The sequence below is a fragment of the Acomys minous genome (assembly GCF_964271855.1).
Source record: "Acomys minous genome assembly, chromosome: 3".
Lineage (NCBI taxonomy): Eukaryota > Metazoa > Chordata > Mammalia > Rodentia > Muridae > Acomys > Acomys minous.
The window spans coordinates 30,638,024-30,660,164 of NC_140485.1; the positions used below are offsets into that span (position 1 = coordinate 30,638,024).

At 43.1% G+C, this 22,141-nt stretch overlaps 1 protein-coding gene and 1 long non-coding RNA gene across 8 annotated transcripts in view; one reads left to right on the forward strand and one right to left on the reverse strand.

The window, feature by feature from the left end:
- LOC311594124 overlaps nucleotides 1-3,215 on the reverse strand; it is a 52,762-nt gene extending 49,547 nt beyond the window's left edge. The window contains exon 1 of the long non-coding RNA XR_014777967.1: nucleotides 2,799-3,215. This is a non-coding gene — a long non-coding RNA (uncharacterized lncRNA). The remainder of the gene's footprint in view (nucleotides 1-2,798) is intronic.
- The window catches only part of FSIP1 (fibrous sheath interacting protein 1), a 260,080-nt gene that overhangs the window by 43,590 nt on the left and 194,349 nt on the right, over nucleotides 1-22,141 (forward strand). The gene's annotated exons all lie outside the window — the stretch shown is intronic.

Consider the following 22,141-nt stretch of genomic DNA (forward strand, 5'->3'; position numbering starts at 1 on the left):
CTAATGGAATATCCTTTCAAGATCACTGTAGCTTAAGCCTCATGACCTGGGTTTGATACCTGGAAATCACAGCTATATAAAACTATAGAAAGCAGCCTCCATGGGCGATCTCTCTGTCATTTGCCATACACATGACAATGTCAAGGACATCCCACTCTTGCCTTTTTCTCTCTCAGAAAGTTGGTTGTTACTGTTTTTGTGTTGTACAAGCTTCTCTTCCCATCTAGTCTCTGCCCTCCCATCCCCCTATGTTACTTCCTATAGTCCTGTTATGTAAGTGTCTCTTGTAGGCACTGTGGTTATGATCCAAATTGCTTGGGCTTCATTAAACCTTCACCTTTGTGATGTCAGTATACTGTGAGCACTTTTTTCAGGGAGAGATGTGAACAATGTCCACCCATCGTTCCCAATGTCCTAGTGACAAACTAAAGTTCAACTCCACCAAAGTTTGCCCTGAGGAATCAATGAGTTTGTTAGACTTAAAGAGCATGGCGGTGTGTGTGTGTGTGTGTGTGTGTGTGTGTGTTGAGCAGGTGTGGGTGAGCTTAAAGCTGCTCCACTAGAAGGTCTACATCCCTATGGATGGTGACTTCCTTTGACTGCGTGGATGGAGCCCCTTCTCAGGCTTCCCCAGCCTAGATGCTCTAGGTCACATGAGGTTAGGACAGGACTCTGCCTGGGAGGAGTCATTGGCTACTCAGTGAGGGTCCAGAGATCTTCATCCTTCCTCATTCAGTGAGGGATGTGGAGTCAGCAAGCTCAGTTGTGGTGACCTTTTGCAAGAAGACACATCTAGTCTAACGTGCAGTAGTTCTTCTTCGAGTATAGTGCTGTGCAGTGCGATATGACACTTCTGTGAGCTTGATTTTAGGCTGAGCAGGAGGTTGTGGTTCTGACGGTCAAATGGAAGCTGGGGAGTCTTTGTGGAGGATCCACAATGTCCTTCCTCTGACTCAGGGTGAATGAAAGGAAGGGTAGACTCAGAAAAGCAGGCTTGGAAATGAAGAGTGAGAAAGGGTACTATGCACACCAGAGACAGAGGCCCGACTGGGCCCAGTGAGCACAGAGTGCCATGGTGAGCAGAGGCCCACCTGAAGCCCATGAGCAAGGTTTGGAGGTCCGACAGCTCTCCAAATGTAGAGACAGTGTGCATTGAGTTGAGACAGGGTGAGGGGCGGGGCCAAAAGGGCAAGGGAGTTGCTATCTATGATTTCATAACTAGAAGAAAAGTGAAGGCGATATGTGCACTCCAGATATCAGCTTGGATCCCATTGCCCTTCTTTGTCTCATTTTCAGAACTCATTCCATAGAACAGCACACAGTATTCAACTGTCACGTGTAGGACGTAGATTCTACATCTTGGAAAGATGATGTATGGACACATAAGGAGAATTATGCTGTTGTGTCAATCAGTGACTGTTGTGATCCGCTTGTCTTGAGAAGTCATGGGACAATCCTGGCCTCATGTGTGTCACATGTTAGTAGTGTTGGCATTTAGTGGGGACAGTGGTGATGGAGAGGTGAAGAAAAGAAAGTCACTTTTTATGACATGCTTAAGAGATAAGCATATCGGGATAACAGGTGAACTTGATATTTATATTATGTTCTGTATCTCCCCAAGTTTAAAAGATACACAGGTTTTGCACTTGTAAAAAGCATTAATGCTTATAAATATGCTGATAAATATTGATGCTTATAAATATTACTATTTATTGTCTCCCACCTGATCAGTGATCTTTTAACATTTGGAGACAGTTATTACAATGAATGAGATTTAGTCTTATTGGTAATCAGATTCACATCCACACACCTGTTAGTCACTGTCTGCACCTCTTAGACCAGCAAAACTATCAGCACTGTGACGTGATTGTGTGTGAGTGGGGATGGCATGGACTGAGGAGAGTAGTATTTGAACATATTGGTGGTAGCTTTTTAAATACTTTTTTCCCTCAGAAAACAATTGACTAATAAATACAACAGTATTTATTTATATTTTTGCCCATATAATCTTACCTTTAGAAATTTACAAAGGAATATTATCCAAGGAAAACCAAGCCAATAAATAGGAAACAACATAAGTGCTCTCTAGTTAAGGAATGCTAAAGCAATTTACACACCGTGAGGCCAGCTCAGACTAACGGCAGGACAGTGAGAGTGATGAAGCATGACCTCATCATTAGAGGACCTGGTGCAAATGTGTGATAGAAGACATAAGAGTCAAGGCTGACGGGAGCTCTTCCCAGCTGAATATAATGTACATGTATGTACATGTTAGTGTAGTGAGTATATGAGTAGCTTAATTAGTTTTCTGCTTCCTGTTGGTGTTCTCTTTTCTTTTGAAGGAGAAGGAATTATAATTGAGGACATTACATCACTTAGAGATATTGTAGTCCATTGATGTAATGATGGACTTCTTGATCGTTTAAGAAGTAACACACTTTATGTTTTATCTAATCTTTCTAAGATATCAAGTGTCCCATTTTGATATTAACGATTTTCTTTAAGAAAAAGAACATCTTTTAAGTTCTAGACTGAGGTAAAAATGCCTTTAAAGAAGAGTGCGATAATTCCATCTTTCACCACTTTTTTTTCCCCTTCTTTTGGTTTTTCGAGACCTGTGTATCCCTGGCTGTCCTGGACTCACTTTGTAGACCAGGTGGGCCTCGAACTCACAGTGATCCACCTGCCTCTGCTTCCCGAGTGCTGGGATTAAAGGTGTGTGCCACCACCACTGCCTGGCTACACTGCTTTCAATTTTAGATTTTGGATTTTCAAAGGAATCAGCCATGCGACTTTACCTCAGCAAGCTCGTACACAATGGGCAGTGGTTTGTTAGCGTTGTTGGGGCAGGCTCTTCACGGTTCCAGTCGTTCCAAAAGCATCCACCACACTTTTCAGGTCTTCATTGTCTCCTCCGAGCCTTTCATTATTCTCATCTTTTGTCGTTGCTGCTACATCTTTGCACATTCCTTCCTGTTTCTGTTTCCTGGAAACCACAGTTCAGCCTTGTTTGGCGAACTGTGTTATTATTGCATCAGGCTGGTTAGCTCTCCAAGCCCCGTTGCTGAGCATTGAGCATAAGAATGTGGGCCACAAAGGGCTATGGACCCTTGTGTTCTTATTCCTAGTTTGATACCCATTTATCATGCCAGCTACTAGAGGAATAGATGGAGCCTAACCAAAGACCAGGGACTGTGATACCTGCAGTTGTTAATCCCTGGAAAATTAGTTGTAAAGTACAGAACTTAATTGTCACATGGGCTAATTCTGTAGACTAGAAACCACAGTGCTGAACAGAGAAATGTTTTTTTTTCTTTTCTTTTTTCTTTTTATTGTTAAGACAACTTTATTCAGAGGCGTGTGGAAGGGTTGGAAAAGTCCACGCTGTCTGCTGTCCTCCTCAGGGCAGATCTTAGAGGTCTACCCTTTGCTAAGCTTGAGAAATGATTTTTCAAAAGCTCACAAATAGTTAACCATAGATTTAGGCCAAGCCTCAGTTCTTCTGGTACCTTAGTCGGTAAATTTCTAAATAAATACAACCAACAATTACTTCTGTGTGGGATTTGTGACCACCTCATGTGGCCTGTGCCATCATGCTGGGCTTTTTTCTCCTGGTTCTGGGAACTGAGCTTAGGTTCATGCTTTTCCAGCAAGTGCTTCTCCACCTGAGCTCTTTCCTTAGTCTACGTGCATGTGACTTTTACTAGAGTATTCTCAGCAGTTCCCAGTCTCTTGGTATGGCTAATTTATGAATTAAATGTATACATGTATGTATAGTAGAAAATATAGTAGAGATAGGGTTTGGTACTAACTGGGGTTTTATGCATCCAATGTCTCTGTTTTTCTTATGCTTGTAACCTAAAGATAGTTCTCGTCCAAAGGAAGGACTGACTGAGGCAGTGACCCACGGTGACAGTTGTCAGGGGTCTACTTGCTACTGGTGGCTAAGAAACTTTTCCCAGAGTAAAAATACAGATACTTTCTGCTTTATTAAGGACAATTTACTGAGCTTACGAGTCTGGCACAGCTCCTCTGTGAACCAGTGGCTGGCAGTTCCAGGGCTGGTGCTGACGAGGAGACTGCACTTGCAAGGTCTCTGAGTTCAGTTCTTTCTTTGTGTTGATACCAAGGCTGTGGCTTTGAGCACCCAAACCTCTGAGTCGAAGTACCAGGAAATGGCTCTCCTCTCTGTTTTCTGTGAAGCCTGTGTCTCTTGGATCTAGACTCTGCTAGATATACTCCTGACACAGCTAGGTTCTGCCTTGGTGCTTAGTTTATTCATCATACGACATACTAGATCTAGATATGATCTGTGTGTATTAAATTCCTGTTCCCGGTATCTTTGGTTACACGATATGATACATTGGTCTCCAGCATTGTATTTTTGATACTATTATTTTGGGAGAAGATTTAGTACATGAGAAATAACATCCTTAAAATTCTATCTGAAAAATATTTTTTTTTTTTTGAAATTTTTATTTAAAGAGTTTGTTCCAGGCTGGCAAGATGGCCCGATTGGTCAGAGTGTCTGCTGCCAGGCCTGGTGACTTGAGTTCAATTTTTGGGATCCATAAGATGGAAGGAGAGAACCTACTTCTGTGGGTTGTCCTACGACCTCCACATGTGGACCATGGCACCTGAGCATCCATACACATACACACAAATGAAAGTAATATGGGTGAAAAAAGTTCAATTTTTGTTATTTATTTATTTTGGGGTTAGTTTTCTTTTTAAAAATTTAAAAATTTTATTCAGTCATTTTATAGCCTGATTTCGGCCCCCTTACCCCTTCTCTGCGTCCCGCCCTCATGTCCCCTCCCCTCATCTTCCCCTTCCTTTCTCTCAGAGAAGGGGGCCACTAAGGGGCACCAACCCACTCTGGTACCTCAAGTCACAGCAGGGCGCATCCTTAACCACTGAGGCCAGACATCACAGCCCAGCTAGGGTAAAGGTATCCAAAGGCAGGCAACAGAGTAAAAAACAGCTCCTACTTCCATTGTTAGGGGACCCACATGATGACCAAGCTGGACATCTGTTACATATATGTAGGGGGCCTAGGTCCAGCCCATGCATGCTCTGGTTGTTGGTTCAGTCTCTGTGAACCTCCATGGGCCCAGGTTAGTTTCCTTTGTGGGTCTTCTTGTGATGACCTTGACCCCTCTGGCTCCATCAGTCCTTCCTCTTACATAAGCCATAAAGTACAGGATAGCCATGCTACAATCTACAGACCCAAAGAAGCCAATGAGGGTCCAGGGGAGGATCCCTAATTTTCACTCAAAGAGGAAATAAAATAGACATCTGAAATAGATGGAGGGAGGAAGTAGTGTGGAAAAGGGGGTGGGGAAGATAACAGGGGTGGAGATCAGGGGTGGGGAGAGTGGGGGAGGGTGGGAAGGGAGGGCAGGACCTGGAGAGAGAATAGGTGGGGGGCATCTCTGGAATAGGGGAGGCCCCTGGGAGTTTGTGGGTTGACTGTAGCTGAGATTCGTAACAGTGGGGGACATGGACGCTGAAGTTGCCACCTCCTGTAGCCAGGCAGGACTTCTAGTGCATGGAGGGGACACCAACAAACCCATAACACCTTTTACCCAGATTTGTCCTACAAGAAATGTAGGGCTAAAGATGGAACAGAGATTGAGGGAATGGCAAACCAGTGGCTAGCCCTACTTGCGACACACCCCACAGGAGAGAGCCAACCTCTGAAACTATTAAAGACACCCTGCTCTGCTTGGAGACAGGAGCCTAGCATAACTGTCTTCTGAGAGGCTTCGTCCAACAGCTGATGGAAACAGAATCAGAGATTCACAGCCAAACAGTAGGCTGAGCTCAGGAACTCTTGTCAGTTTTTATTTTTGATTAATGTTGTATATTAATCTCAATGTATATTTGCCTTGGCTTTAAAAATAAGATAACTTAAAAAATACAATAATAGTAAAGCAAGATGCATATCTGTAGGGCAGACCTCTCATAGAAATGTAAATGCCAGTGCTAACTAAGTTGGGAGTTTGGCTAAGGTGAGATTAGAGCAGGCCAGGTGAGCTAGGATAGACCAGGCTCATGAAGGGATGCGAATGTCAGGTTTTCATGGGCATCACAGAAGATTGGAAAAAGAAGGAATATCCTGAAAGTATTGCCTGGAATTATGAATCAGATAAGGTTTCATGTTTATAGGCAAACACGGCCTTGCAGCCAGGTTCTGTGCCAACCTCTGAGTAAGACAGTTCTGGTTTTACTTACATGACAGACTAGATGTCTGGAGAAACGAAAAAAGACCCAAACAAGCAGCATAGGATGTAATTTTTAAAGGATAATTAAGAACAATTCACTCTTTTTATTGAGACATAATCATAAACGTTTATAGGGTAGAGTATGACAAGTTGATATAGAGCTTCATCAAATCAAGGTAATGAACACCCCCAGCCTCACGAATGTCAATAATGTCTACATATTGAGGACTTTGGTTTCTTTAATTACTTTGAAGTAGACCATAAATTATCATACTAATTATCCTACATGCCATCACAGTGAGTTTCTCCCATGTTTTGATGCCCTTTTATCTAACTTCCTTCTGTTTGCTTTCCTCCCACCCTTCCCCATCTCTAGTGACCACCATTTCACCTCATTTTTTCCAGATCAACAGTTTGGTTTCCACAAGTGAGTGGGAGCTATATTTTTCTTTCTGTGCCTTATTTCCCTTAACAGAGTAGACTCCAGGTCAGTACACACTATATTCTCCTGTTCCACTTATTCACTGATGGACAGCTTGGTGGACTCTTGACCTGGCTGTTGTGAATGGTGCAGCAGTGAACACAGAGGTGGTCTGGAGGGCTGCAGGTACCTTTTTGTTATAATGACTTCATCGCTTTGGGGCATATGCTTTTTGGTTGGATGGCTGGAGCATATATGGTAGTTGTGTTTTTAAAGTTGTTTCCTCACTGTTTTCTAGAAACAGTAATTAATAGAAGAGTTGGTTTTGCCTTGTAGCTGCACCAGCATTTATATTTCAGAGGTCTGGACAACAGCCATTCTTACTGGACAAAGGGTACTAGAGTTTTGGTACACGTTTACCTGGTGGCTAGCGATCCAGCCAGAGCACTTTTTTCACTGGGGGCCATTTATATGTCTTCTTCTGATGAAAGCCCATTCAGACATTAACATATGAACCCCTTGCTGGATGGACACTTTGCACACGCTGTGTCCCATTCTGAAGCTCAAGTCCTGACTGTCCACGGGAGGTGTGTCGGGGTGTCATGAAGTGAAGGCCACGGAGGGTAGAGGGCAAATCAGAACTTCCCCGCTGAGCTGGTGCACCACATAGTAAAAGGTCGGTGGAAGAACTAGGGAAAACCTGGGTCTAGAGAGGGAATCAGGGCGTGGGTGGGGCGGGGGGCACGTAGATCTCCGCTTTGGTTGTGGGTGGATTGGGGTACAATAAAGTCTCTCCTGAGAATTTCTAAGTAGAACTTTGGTTTTGAGTTTGCACCCACACTGCTCATAGTTCTGGTCTTAAGGGGAACTCCTGGCTTCTGGTTAAAGAGAAGGGAAATGCCCTGAAGAGTGAAGTTTAAGTCCCGACATTAACTAATTCTCACAAGCGAAGCTGAAGGAACACGGATCCACAACAAAGACTTACCCGCGTCTCCTCCCTGCTCATATCCAAGGGAATAATCGGCTGTGAGCAAGAGTTAACAGAAACAAACAAACAAACAAACAAACAAACAAACCAACACTGTGGAGTCACTTCCACACAGATCACAAAGTTCAGAACTTCTGTTTCAGAACAGAACACTACTGTGTTTAATGTATTTAAAGAAATAAAGGGGCTCTGGAGTGTGAGCAGAGAATATTTGAAATGCCGCCTAGTAGTGCTTACACAAACAAAGGTATAATGAGAAAGGACATTCTTGGCTCAGGCCTTGATCTTTTGCAGAGAGTCCTGGTGCTACAGCGGCCACCCTCCTGTTCCTGTGGCTTTTCTAAAGTCTGCGTTATTGTTCTTGAGAGACCACCTTCAGTATTTTCAGACTAGTCAGAAAACCACAGTTCTGTAGCTTTCCAGAGCTGGTAGATCAGGTGTCCATCAAATATATATATATATATGTATGTATTATTAGGACTTGCTCAGGGTAATGCGTTCACTACTTAATGCCTCAGCTTCCCATGTACTCATCCTTCATTCCCCTCCCGTGAGCTCTACGTATGGCACACAGCAGAAATAATACAGCATGTAAAATCTATAGATTGTTGCTGTCAGTTATATCTCGTATTCATATCTATTAAGGATCTTTCCTTGTCCTTTAATGAACTGACAGACTGCATTATCACTGAGATATAATCTGGTACATGGTGTTCTTGGTTAACCCACTGAAGTACATCTTGATTGTATCCATATTTTGGCAGTTTTAAACCTGCTGTAAGTGTTTCTGTGTCAACATGTTTTCTGTTTACTTGGCTATGTATTTAAGAAGACGCTTGATAAATCTTATGGTAAGCACACATCAACTTTGTGTGAATTTGCTAAGCTGTCTCCTACAGTGGCTGAATCATTCCCACTGACAAGGTGTAAGTGTTCCTATTTCCCACCTTTGTAATCTCTGGTATTGTTGTTGTTTAAAATTGTGGTGATTCTAATAGGTATAAAGTATTGTTGTTTTAATTTGCAGTTCCCAATGACAAGTCAGCTTGAGCCCCCTTTTCTATGTGTATTTAGCATGTGCATCTGTTCTTTAGTGAGCTGTGGTCAGAGATCCTTCCCATTTTCAAATCAGGATACTCATTTGCTTATTGGTGACTTATATTTTTAAATTTCAGATATAATTCTTCATGAAATATCAGTTTTAGATTCTCTCCCTCTTGTCTTTTACTTTTTAAGTCCACAACACACTTCTTATTGCTTTCAAGGATTATTTATGTTTTCTTGTTACAAATAAGATTGCTGTGAGTTCGAGGCCAGCGGACTATAAAGTGAGTCCAGGACGGTCAAGGCTATACAGAGAAACCCTGTCTCGAAAAACAAAAACAACAAAAAAACAAACAAAAAATTTTCTAGGATATAATTTACAACATTATGAAATATCAGAGTTTAAAGAATTGTTTTGAGTAATTTGTCATTGTTCTTTTCATAGGTCAAAAGTCATGGATATTGGCAATTTTGTGTAATTTAACCCAATAGAAACCAGAACTCCTGTCCATAGCTTTCTGCCTGAGCACTTGCCAGTTTTGAGATAATTCTGGAAAAAAAAACCCTAAGCTCTCACTGGAATCATAAGCAGATACAGATTTCATAGCACAGCCTTAGTTTCCAAAGAGAACTCTGGTTTTAACTGCTTTGCTCACAAACCATGGGGCTGGCTGTTATCCTAAGAATCCTTCCTGCTCAAAGCTGCATTTGAAATAGGAACTCGTCTGGTAATGGCACAAATATCCTGACCCTGAATTTTGGTTTGGAACATCTCTCCATCATCTCTAAATGTATAAACATTTCTGTCTTCCTGAATTCAGCTGCTGAATTTGCAGAGGGACCCTTGGGCTGCAAAGGGGACTAGAAATACTTTGTATAGCCTTTTTCCTGCCCAAAGCAAAAGGTAGCCCTTCAGGGATTTGTCAGCACTTCCAAATGGAAACAATGAGCTGTTACTGTATTTTAGTCATAATTCATGACATTTTATATATTGCTTTTACTTGTTCCGCAATAGAAAAAAGTTCAGAGTTTATTATATGCAATCAGACTTCTGTGTATTTACTATGTATGAACCTCAAAATGGAAAGTAAGGTATGGACTCAAAAATTTGATCTTGTGGAAAAGGATGGGACTAGTCACCAAGTATGAAAATGTAAAGGATAAAAGAAAACAGCAAGATACATGGCAAACAAAGTGCTTAATTTGTCCTGAGTAGGGAATATCGAATGGAGAAGAGTCGTAGCGGAGAGGCCTGGGAAGGCTTTGTGGAAACTGAAACATGCACTGCACCCTGAGGACCAAGCAGGGGTTCATTTGGCTCGAGCAAGAGCGGGAGTAGGAAAGACTACCCTGTGGGGGAGGACCAGTTGTGGAAAACTTGGCCTGTGTCAGGGAACACAAGATCATATGAAGTTTGTACATTTTTCCAGCAACACAGAGATTCATGATATTTTAGAAACCTGAGTTTTGCTGGAATGAGACTATGAATAGGCTTGTTTGGGCACAAGCCACTTAGGATGTTTTCCTAGCTGAGACCGTGTCGTCTACAGCCAGGCTGCGTGCTCATTCCCCACCTGCCATGGCTGGGCCGCTGTGCCTGTGAGGTCCGGAAAGCTACATTTCAGTGTCTTTTAAAATAAAAGGCCTCTGGGTAGTGATCAGCAAGAAGGCAAACACAGTGCTCTGTGTTGCAACACCACTTCAGATCAGTTTAAGTAGATGCTTTGGGGCAAAAATTCTCATATTTGGGTTATGCATTTGTCCAGTTGGATGGAAGTAAATAATGAGAAATACAGCTGTATTAGTACAGCAGAGCCACACTGACTAGCACACTGAATGGCCAGTGAAAAATTCAGATAAGATGTGATTTGAAAAATTTGATAAGATCTGAGCACTGCCCCCCCCATGCATACACACAATTTTAAAAAAAACTTTAAAAATATAGACAACGGGCAATTTTGAGCTGGGTGTGGTGACACACGCTTTTAATCCCAGAATTTGGGAGGCAGAGGCAGGTGGATCTCTGTGAGTTCGAGGCCCGCCTGGTCTACAAAGTGAGTCCAGGACAGCCAAGGCTACACAGAGAAACCTGTCTCAATCCCGCCCCCCCCCCCATATCGACAGTGGGCAATTTAATACTATGTTACTGTATGTCTATTGAGTGATTCCAGTCTTGATTTGTTTCCCATAATGGTCAGTGTTTTTGTTGTTATAAATCATGATAGAATGAGCATATATTTGTGTTCATTTTTTTAAGGATATATTATTATTACAGTTATTGATGCTAGAGATCAGCCCCATGCCTATTGCTGACTTACATCCAGCCTTTAGTTTTTGACCCAGGGTCTCAGTATGTAGCTCAGATGACTTGCAGTGAGGCTCTTCCTGCCTCAGCCTCTTGAGAGCTGGAGTTACACCTTGAGCTGCCATGCCTGGCAGGCTGTATTCTTACGTGGAGTTGCTTTGAGTAGTTGTGTAAAGGGTTTGGAAATGTGGTACCAAATTGGCCTCCAGAGAGCGGGTTTGGTCTGCCCTCTCAGAGAACTGTATCCATGCCTGCAGTGGGTCCTTTGTATTTTTGCCAGTCTGATGGTTTCAAGATGATATCATGCCTTAATTTACATTTTTGGACTCTAGAGGATTTGGATGTGTTTTCAAATATTTGTCACTTGGAACATTTATTTATTGAGGTATTCTTTCAAAAAGCTGTCTTTCTATGTGTAGAGCATATACTTGCCGTCATACATGTTCCACATTTAGCCCTTAGCAAATGTTAATCCTGTTTCTTATTCTCTGCTGTTACAGTTTTGCTAGGTGTTGCTTTCTACCTTATTTCTAATGGAGTCACTGTGACAAATGGCATTAGTTTTGAACTGCAGCTAATCTCTTCCTTGCTGCGTGTTTTAAAATCTAAGGTTTAGATAAGCAATGACAAGTAGAAGCAGAAAACTCTTTTGTTGAATGAGCTTTTAGTATTTAAATCTCATTGAGAAGCAGTAGTTGTACCATTTGTAATTTTGCTCATTTAATCTTTCTGTCTTATGGACTTGTACAACCAACATGACCTAATCTCCTAAGCCAGTCACCAGGTCTCCTTACAGTCTGTGGAGGCTGAGACACCCTCTGAACACAGGGCTGTCCATGTGGAAGGGCCATCCACTGTCCTGAAAACAGCATGGTCATATTAACCTTAACCATGAAAGACAATATAATCAAGGGCCAGTGAGATGTTTCCTTTGGGTGAGGCATTTGCTTTGTAAGCCTGATGACCTAAGTTAAACCCCAGGAGCCCACAGTGGAACGAGAGAACTGACTCCTAAAAGTTGTTCTTTGATCTTCACACATGTGCTGTGGCATGTGCATGCCTGCACATACCACAGTAATAATAATTAATAAAATTTAAAAGACAATAAAATTAAATCTGTGCCTCTAAGAATTTAAAATTAGATAAGAGAGAAAAAAATGTAGTGTGTCTATAAACAGTAATGAAAGGGTTTGAAGGGTAAATTATGGGACAGTATGCAAGAAAGAAAACATTGCACGAAGATGTTGAGGTGTCCCACTGAGGGAAGTGGAGGTACACAGCAGGAGAGGAGCAGTTAGGCACCGGAGGACAGGTATCTGGCGCTTGGCAGACAAAGCAGACAGCTGGCAGAGGACATCAAGGCAGCAGCGGTCAGGTCACCACTGCTCCTGGTCAGGATCCCACCCAGAGAGCCAGTGAGTGCTTTTGCAAATGGCATGGCTCTGGGAAACCAGGCTAAAATACACGCCTGATCAGAACTTGGCTTGCTGATGTGCTCAAACGCAGGAGCTTTATTACTGACTGAATTTGGATCACTTTGTTTCATAGTGTTTGAGGCTGTAGGCATTCATTTAATGTCCTTAGACAAATCCTGCAATTCCTTCAGTTTGACTTTTGCATTGTTAACCACGCCAGGTTGGGGAGTGCCCAGTGATAACGCCCGGTAAGCGGAATGAGCGGGTTCATGGGGATGGCTGCTTGCTAAAATCCTTGAGTCAGAGTGAAAAAATACGCAATTTGTAAAGTGTAACTGTTCTCTTTATTTTTTATAATACATCGTAGATCTCAAAGTGTGCATCCCTCTGGAATTTAACATTTTTTTTTCCTTTGGCAAATAGCAGTTGTGTATCTCACACAATGTGAGACACAATGCGCAGTTCTGACATATGTGTAAGAACATTAGATCAAGTGCAGCCAGCAGCTGGCTCTGCTGTCCCTCTGCCCGTGGTAAGGACGTCTCAGATCTGTCCTCGGTGTCTCCTGCAGTTGTGATGCGGTCTTCATGCCAACCTCACAGATAGACGGCACAGCCAACATTACTTCTGCTAGTGCAGCTGACAATACCAAGACCCTGAGGGACTTAGGGGACTTGCCCATCCCCCTCATTTCCTGCCTTGTAGGAGAATGCCCTTAACACTGCTATTTTATGCCTCCTTTAACGTTGATTGTTCCAGAGCCTCTCTCTGTGATGCATGTTATTCTCTTTCAGGCTGCTTACCCCTGGTATTCAAGGTTTTGAAAGGGGAATCGACCCTTTCCCGAGAAGGGTAACGATCTGGCTCCAGCCTAAACAGGTGGTTAGGGTACTTAACTCTTACACTGGCAGATGTTTTGGGAAAATTAGATGTAGGGCTAGGCCAACCGCCACACACTCAGCTTGATCCTTCCCCACAGGCTTATTGTAGTACTTCAGTTCAAGGGGTAAAGTGGGCCGGAGCATCTTTCAGTGGGCCTGTGGTCATGGAGCGTGCCTCATTCATCAAAGGCATCTGCAAGCGCACAAGCACAGCCCCTTTCACATCATCTTTCTACTGTTTGTGTGCCTTGTATACTAGATTGTTTAGGAGCTACCAGACCATAAAATCCAGCCAGCAAGAAAGCTGGAAGTCACACAGCCCAAAGGTTTATTAAGTGGCGTGAAGTGCTATTGTTTGTGCATGTGCTAAATCACTGCTGTCAGCGCAGGACTGTTACAAAAAATTCCCGGCTAGTAATAACACGAATAGCACTTTATGGCTTCAGAAAGAGATAAAGGAAAGCTCTTAGTCAGCACTCTGAGGGTATCACAGCACAGGCCCTCTGTTTGGCCTTATGAGGACTTTACTTTTGGCAGATACTCTTGCTTCTGGCAGCAGACCTTAATTATCATATAAATTAAGCTGGTAGCTGAGGGGAGTCAAACAGCCTGACCCTAGCTGCTTAGACCCTGGTTTCAAGGGCTACAGTGCCAAGCAGACATAATGCATAATGCTGCTGGCCAGGGCTTTGGGAGGACAGGGCTCTGTCCCCCTTTCTCCCTTTTGAGATCCGCTGCAGAAACCTTAAGTGGCTAAGCTGTGTCTGCTTATGGGGCCATTTTTTCCTTCCTCTTCTCCCCAGCCTCCTATCTAGGCTTGCCTCTTTAACAGCATCCCACAAATTAGCTGAATCCACCTGCTGTCGTTCAGAGGCACAGATTCTTATACACTAAATTATAAGTGTCTTCACTTTAATCAGTTGTAACTAGCCCTGAAATTGAGGGTGAGCACTTTCCTTTCCTAGGGTATCAGGCTTTGCTATGTTGTGTGAGGGGATCAAGCCCTTCATTTAAAAGGCAAAGTTGAAGACTTTCTGTATTCTCTTTAACCAAAAGTGTAATCCAGAACTCAGTAGTGCCTGCTTTTCATTAGCAAAATGATGCTAAACACGTAGGTAGCTTGGGGATGTGGGTCGAGCCACTCAGTTTGTAGCCATTTAATTGTGATACTTTGAGTTGAGTAGCAATTTATGGTTGCTAAACATTTCCCACACAAACTATTTTGCTTGGAGTTTAAATAGGCCCTGGTGTGGGTAACTTAGGGTTAATGTGAGGTGAGTACTTAAGACCACAGGGTTGGCAGCACATAAGTGTCATCTCCTGGGTGGGGAGGGACTCTTTTCTTTCACTTCATTTTATTTATTGACTGCAGGTTTTCCTTTCCCCATATGCTCACACACTTCTCAAGCTCCTGGTCAAATTATCAGCCCTTATTAATATGCCTTATAATTTTTACTGGGTTTTATGGAAACTGATAATAATTTGTAGCACTTTAAAAAATCCCTTGGGAACATTCTGTATAACTTGACAGTATAAAGCAGGATGTTTCCTCCACTCTGGCAAAGGAAGCTGTTCTACCTTAAAAGAAGTCCTCTCTTGTCCTTTTCCTGTACCCTTCTTCTCCCCTCCCTCCTCTTCCACCTCTGTCTCTTTGATCCTTCCCTCCCTTTCTTTCTCTTCCCGTACTCCTTCCTCTGTCCCTCCTTTGTCCATCTCTCTGTTCCTGCCCTCAAGGCTTTAAGCCTCTTGCAAGACTGGCAAGGATGTCGGCCTGAGGAAGACCCCTTTGAGAACCAGCTGGTTAGTCCAAAAGGCGAGAATCTAATGAGCTGGGTTGGTTACTCTTCCATTGCTGTGATGAAACATGACCAAGACAACTTGTAAAAGAAAGAGTTTATTTGGGCTTACAGTTCCAGAGGGATAAGTCCGTGATGGCAGGTGGCAGGTGGGGCAGCAAGAACAGAGGAGAGCTCACGTCTCCAACTCAAACAGGAAGCTGAGAGGACTGGGAGCAGCACATGGCTTCTAACCCTCAGAACCTGCCTTTGGAGCAGTACTTCCTCCAGCAAGGCCACGCCTCCTAAACTACCCAGACAGTGCCACTGCCTAGGGACCAAATATTCAAATACGTGAGCTTATGGGAGCATTCTCAGCCGAAGCTGGGTGCTGCTCCCACACTTGGGAGGCCAAGACAGGAAGATTGCTAAGAGTTTGCGGCCAACATAAGATCCACAGTGAGTTCTAGGCCAGCATGTGTGCTACAGGTCACAAACAGACAAAAGAACAAACAATGACAATTAGCTACATAGATACTCGTTGCTGACTGTATGGCAGAACACTGTATTTAATAGTTATAGGAAGAATTAAAATGTGGCTTCTAAATTTTGTCTTTGTTCATTTATTCAATGTTAAAAGTGAGGTACTTGCGTTTGAAGCACAGTTGGTTCCTTGGCACAGCGCTAGGCAAAAGGAAGCGCCATCAGGAGCTGGAGCAGTGTAGTGATGCCACCTAGTGGTCACCTTGGAGTGTCTGGCCAGTGTTGCCTTTTGAAGCTGGGTTGAGTTGCCAGCAGAGCAGATGCTACCTGGCGAAGTCAGTCACAACAATGGTTAGCAAACTGCTGCCCTAGATGAGGTAATATTTTTACCATCTCTTTATGATCAGCAAAATTCTCTTTTTTCAAATTTATTTGAAACACATTTCCAATGTCTTCTTTCCCCTAATATTTTAAACTAACTATAGTGATCAGAATTTTGGGTTAAACTTGAAAGTCATAGCTTAGTCATATTTTATTGTTTTATTGGCATGTTTTTACATGTAATATTCAGAAGTACACAGAATAGCTGCAGGGTATCCCAGATCCTAACCAAACGATGGCCAGTTACAGTGAGCTTACATTAAAGCTCGTTCTCGTAGAATCACCCTCTCCTTTGTAGAATAGTGTAGAAAGGAAAAGTCAATGAGAAACCTGTGGATTTTTAAACAATGTGTTTTCACTTGAGTTGTGTTCTCCAAACACCAAGCACATCAAAGAGGCCACACAGCTCACTACATTCATCTCTCTCTCTCTCTCTCTCTCTCTCTCTCTCTCTCTCTCTCTCTCTCATCCGTTAGTTACCTGTAATCTAAAACTGTGGCAAACTTGAATATGGTGGCTATTCCAAGGGGGCATGTCGGATTGTCTACTAGTGACAAGAAGCCTTTGAAGGTTCCTCTCCATCCAGAGCAGAGGTCCCAACCCCGACCCCCAGGCTTTTCTAGGAAAGGACTTTTGCTGACTGTCTTTGTTAGGGTTTCTATTGCTGTGAAGAGACACTATGGCCACAGCAACTCTTATAAAGGAAAACATTTGATTGGGGCTGGCTTGCAGTTTAGAGGTTTAGTCCATCATCATCATGGTGAGATGGCGTGCATGCAGATGTAGGCAGACATGAGGCTGGAGAAACAGCCTAGAGTTCTACATCCAGATCCTCAGGCAGCAGGAAGGGAGATGTGAGCCGCTGGGCCTGGCTTGAGCTCCTGAGACCTCAGAGCCCACCCCCTGTGACATACCTCCTCCCACAAGGCCACACCTCCAATAAAGTCCAATAAAGTCACTTCCTATGAGTCCTTGGGGGCCATTTTCATTCAAACCACCACACTGACATAGAAAAAAATTTTTGGTGGTAGTTTGTGTGTATCTACTTGGGGAAATATTTCCATGAAAAACCATAATATGATACACACTAGCATTTTATTACACATGATTTTTTTGTTGTTGTTATGGGAATTCTCTGCAGGGGAATGAAACATCTATAGAGGCCTCAGCAGGTTTTTCCAGAACATGTTGACGAACTAAAGCTCTCTCTGTAGATGACTCTGAATTCGAAGACAGCCCTGATGGCATGCAGTTATTAGATTTTATAGCTTCCCAAACCTACTGGGCAATGACTGCTGAGAACAGCTAAGTCAAACCAAACCAAATCCATCAAACCAAGCCAAACCAAACCAAACCACCCAAACCAAACCAAACCACCCAAACCAAACCAAACCACCCAAACCAAACCAAACCACCCAAACCAACCCAAACCAAACCAAACCACCCAAACTAAACCAAACCACCCAAACCAAACCAAAACAAAACAAAGCATGATGGCGTCTGGGTTCTGACTGCATGTGTTCAGTCCTTGCTCAAGGCCAGCGTGGGCCTTTTATGGAGCTCTTTGCTCCTTCATTCTGCTAGCACAAGGAGTAAAACCTCATACTGTTGAAGGCAAATGCTTGGGAAAGTGCCTGGTGGGTGTTCCACACGCATGAGGGGGGTCTTTGTCCTTGTTATGCTATGGGGGTGGGACATGATTAAGAACACAGTGAAGATGACAGTGGAACACTATTGAGTAAGAAATGAAGGTGGCGGCTAGGAAGTTGATAGAGAAAGGCATGTAGGCTAAGATGATTTGGAAGAGAAGAAATAGGAAATAAATCTAGATTTTGAGTATTCCAAAGTGCAAGTTAATTTTAAGCTAGTTTTTTTTTTTCATTTCATTTAATTAAGGGGAATAGTTCATGCCGACTCCGGGTACTGTTTGAGTTTGTGCGCCATTCCTGATCTTCACTCAGTGAACTCAGTGCCGGTTCGGGGTTCGTATCTGTGTACAGGTATGAGGCGACCACCACACATTCAGGGTCTGTTCTCTAACCTTTTATTTTTTAAGATTTTATTTTATTATTTTTTATTTTTTAATTTTGATATGGGTTTCACTCTGTGACCCTGGCTGGCCTGGAACTTTCTGTGTAAATAAGGCTGATCGCAAACTTACAGCGATCCTCCTGCCTCTGCCCTCTGAGTGCCAGGATTAAAGGCAGATGCTACCACGCTTGGCTTTACTTTATTATTATTATTATTTTTTTTCGTTGCGTCTGTGAACGTGAGTGTAGGTGCATGTGGAGGGCAGAAGAGAACATTGGAGTTTTTGGAGCTGGAGAAACAGGGAACTGTGAGCTGCTGAAGTGGTGCTGGGGACCAACTCACACCTTCTGTAAGAGCAGTGAGCGCACGGCTTTCTGCAAACCCTCTGAGCAAAGCCACAGTAGAGTTTCTCATTCCCAATTGGTGTTCAGAGCAGATGTGTGGGTTTTATATATATCAATTGCTCGGTTGGGTTTTTTCTTCAAGGTAAAATATGTAGGTATCAGCGTTCAGCAGGCCACATTTCTTCTAACGAAAACAGTTGGAACAAAATGTGTTTTATAGGGATGTATAAATATCAGGCCATAACGATTTTAGTGTGCGTGTGCAAAGATGTTTGCTAATATTTAAGACGTTAGGATCTGTAAAGAAAGTAAGTTGTGGAAAGTAAACGACAATAAATCACACATATACAGGAAACGGTGGTTGAAATTCATCCGGCGATGATGTTGAGAACATTTTATTTCCGTTTCTACATTACTTGCATGTTTTGGGGGCTTTTGGTAACTCAAACTTTGTCCTAAAAGTTATTAATTGTTGGTACTTGAACGTTGAGCCTCAATGTTTCAATAATCCTGTTTGTGTTTGGAGAGGTGAGAGGTACCTTCCTCCTGGGTGCTCTCCTGAGGCAGCATCTCAGAGGCATTGATGCCCCAGTCAGGGGCTTCCTTCTGCACCACTCATTTCCTGTCACCAGACTGATATACTGAGCCCCTTCCCACCCCTCCCCCATCTGTCAGTACGCTTAGAAAAAACCTGAGGCGGAATCTGGTGGCCACTCGACCTTAGCCAGCGTGTTTAGGGCTGTATATCTGGGGTCCCTCCACTTTACTTCCCCAGTTGCTTTGTTTCTTTCAGTTGACTGCCCTCCATGTCATACTTGGCTGTTGTTGCAATCTGCTTTAAATCCATGTTGGAATAATGTAGCTGGAAATGGAGCTTTAAAAATAAGATTTATTACACTTCTCCAGCAAGTTCATACTTTTTTTTCATAACTTACAATTGCATATATACTCTTCAATGGCAAAATTCTAAGCCTGGAAATTTCTGACTCCTATTATGACACACAGTCTATAGGGGCTGGAAAGACAGCTCCACAGTTAACAGCATGCACTGATCCAGAGGAGCCATTTTTGGTTCCCAGCACCCACATCACGTGACTCACAACCATTTGTAACTTCAGTTCCAGGGGATCTGATGCCCTTTTCCAGCCTCAGAGTGTACACACACACGTACACACACACACACACACACACACACACACACACACACACACACTCACACACACACACACTTCTAGGGGATCTGATGCACTTTTCCAGCCTCAGAGGGTACACACACACAGACAGACACCTCTGTACACATAATTTTACAAAAAGAAATCTTCATGGCTTTCTCAAATGATAAAGGGACTACTGGATGACTATTAAAAATGCAAAGATCATAGAAGTGTGAAACACAGGAATAAAGGTCCTCCACAAGTCTTTCTTTTGAAAAAATCACCCTAATACAAAATCCCCAAATCCAAAAAACTGTTAATGATTTGGTGTTGTGTGGCATGGCTTCTGTGTGTGTGTGTGTGTATGTTGAATGTTGTATTGTGTATGGGTATGCACATGTTTTTGTATGTGCATATGTGCATGAATGCTTGTGTAAAGGCCAAAGGTTGATACTGGATATCTTTTGCTATCGTTTTCCACCTTATTAATTAATTAATTGTTTGAGAGAAGATCTCTCACTGAATCTGAAGCTTAGCACTTGGCTAGACTGGCTGGTCAGTGACCCTCAGATTGCCCTTTCCCTGCCCTTTGATGCATGCTACCATGCCTTGCTTTCATGTGGTGCCGGAGATCTAAACATAGGTCCCCATGATTTCCCTGCTCAGTCCCTCTGTGTCACTGTTCCCTGTAAATCTCAGCAGTGTAGCCTGGCACTTCCTGTGCCATGCTGTGATTATTTTCTTCATCAGTATCCAGAAGAAGGGAATGCTGGTCAATTCTCAGTGTGTTGGGGGTTGGTCTGGTGTTCTGTCTATTCAATGCTGAACTTTGGCCTTGAGATCTGGCTGCAGTCCAGACAGAGTAGGGCATTGTCATGTACACTGATCAACTTTGCTCCTCAGTTATCTCTGATTGGTTAATAACAAAGGTGGACAACCTATAGCTGGGCTGGTTAATAACAAAGGTGGACAACCTATAGCTGGGCAGAAGAGAGACAGGCGGAGCTTCCATTCCAGGTCTGATGGAGCAGAAGCAGCTCAGTCAGAACCGATATGGGAAGTGACTTGGGACGTGTGTCTGGGAAGGAGCCAGAGTAGAATAGAGGATTAGTACAGAAGGCATCTGGCCAGTTATAGAGCCTAAAGCGTACGAGTAGATCTTTAAGTCTCTGTCTCATTTATTTGGGAGCTAAAGTGGGTGATTTAAAAAGCCCCCCAGAATATAAATTATCTTCTACATCAGTGTTCTTGCAATGCTTCTACAGGAGGGGTCTGTTTGCTTTATACAACAGACCAGTGCAGCTTCAGGCCTGTAAAAGTGGGGCTCACAGCCCTGTGGCATCTGTGTTGGATGGGCTGTTAGTCCCAGTTCTGAGCCTAAGTAATTATGTGACAAACTAGACAGTCTGTTTCCCTCACATGTGTAGGGAATGTGTAGGATATATAGGAGATTAAGGGCTGACTGGAGTTGCAATTAACAAGGACTGGGTCTCTTTGCACCCTGATGTTGGTCTGTGATATGATCCAAGATGGCTGCTGGAGCTCTGACTAGTTCAGTTATTTTTCAAGCCATGGATGAAATAATGACTGAAAAATTGCCAATGATATGCATATTCATATCCCACTTAGAAGCAAGGGATGCTGGGAAATGTATCTTTCAGCTAAGTGGCTCTATAGGCAACTAAAAACTTATATGATATCAGAAGAGAGGATCATTGGGAGCCAACTTGCATGGCATCCCAGCCATGGTCATCACTGAGGCACAGGAGATGCCTCTCCTAACAACTGGTTTCTGCTGTAGGCACTTAACAGATGCCTTGGGAAACTTGCTAATATTTTCATCTTAGCTGATTCCTTAGGACACTGATGACCAATGGCTGTTCTTGAACCTTTACACAAGGATCTGTCTTCTTTTATACTAAGATTACAGTCTTTAAAATACTTCAGGGTCTCCCTGAGGTCTAGAATTCAGGGCTTCATTCTTTTGGTTCCCTAGATCTCTTCCTACTCATTTGGAGAGGTGCACTTTATTCTTCAAAAGTAGCTGAGCACTCTGACGACTGGTTCACAAGTTACACCACCTCAGGTGAATGGCTTATGGATTGCAGTCCTGTGACTGTAAATTCTCACAGAACTGTTGGAGACTCAGACCTGAAAAGGCTGAAGGTGTCTGTCTTCTAGATGGTAGCAGCTTTGGCACCTTGTGCTATTTTGGAACAAGTGGGAAATTCTGTAGTGAGGAAAATGCTTGTGATGCTGCTGCTGTTGCTTGCGATGGCATAATTGGCTTCTTCTCCTTTCACAGATGTTCCTTAGTGGTGGGTAGTCACTGAAACAGCGAGTGTGGGCATTCCCATGGGCATCTGCAGCATCCTGGCATGCGGCAGGAGCCTCCTGTTTGATCAGTTGCCAGGTCTTCTTACATTTGGCCAAACCAAGTTACATTCTATCATAAGTTAGAATCCACTGTTGTCTCTGTCTCTACTCTGTGACCAGAGTCTGGGTGTTAATGGGGTAATATGGCCTCTTTCCCATGTCACGTTCTAGAGTCAGAAGTCTTGTCCAGGCCTTGTTCAGATGAGTCTAATTTCTTTTTTCTTTGAGATTTTTTTCGTTTATTCACTCACTCACTCACTCATTCATTCATTCATTCTTGGAGGACAGCTTGTTGAGAGTTGGTCCTCTCTCTATG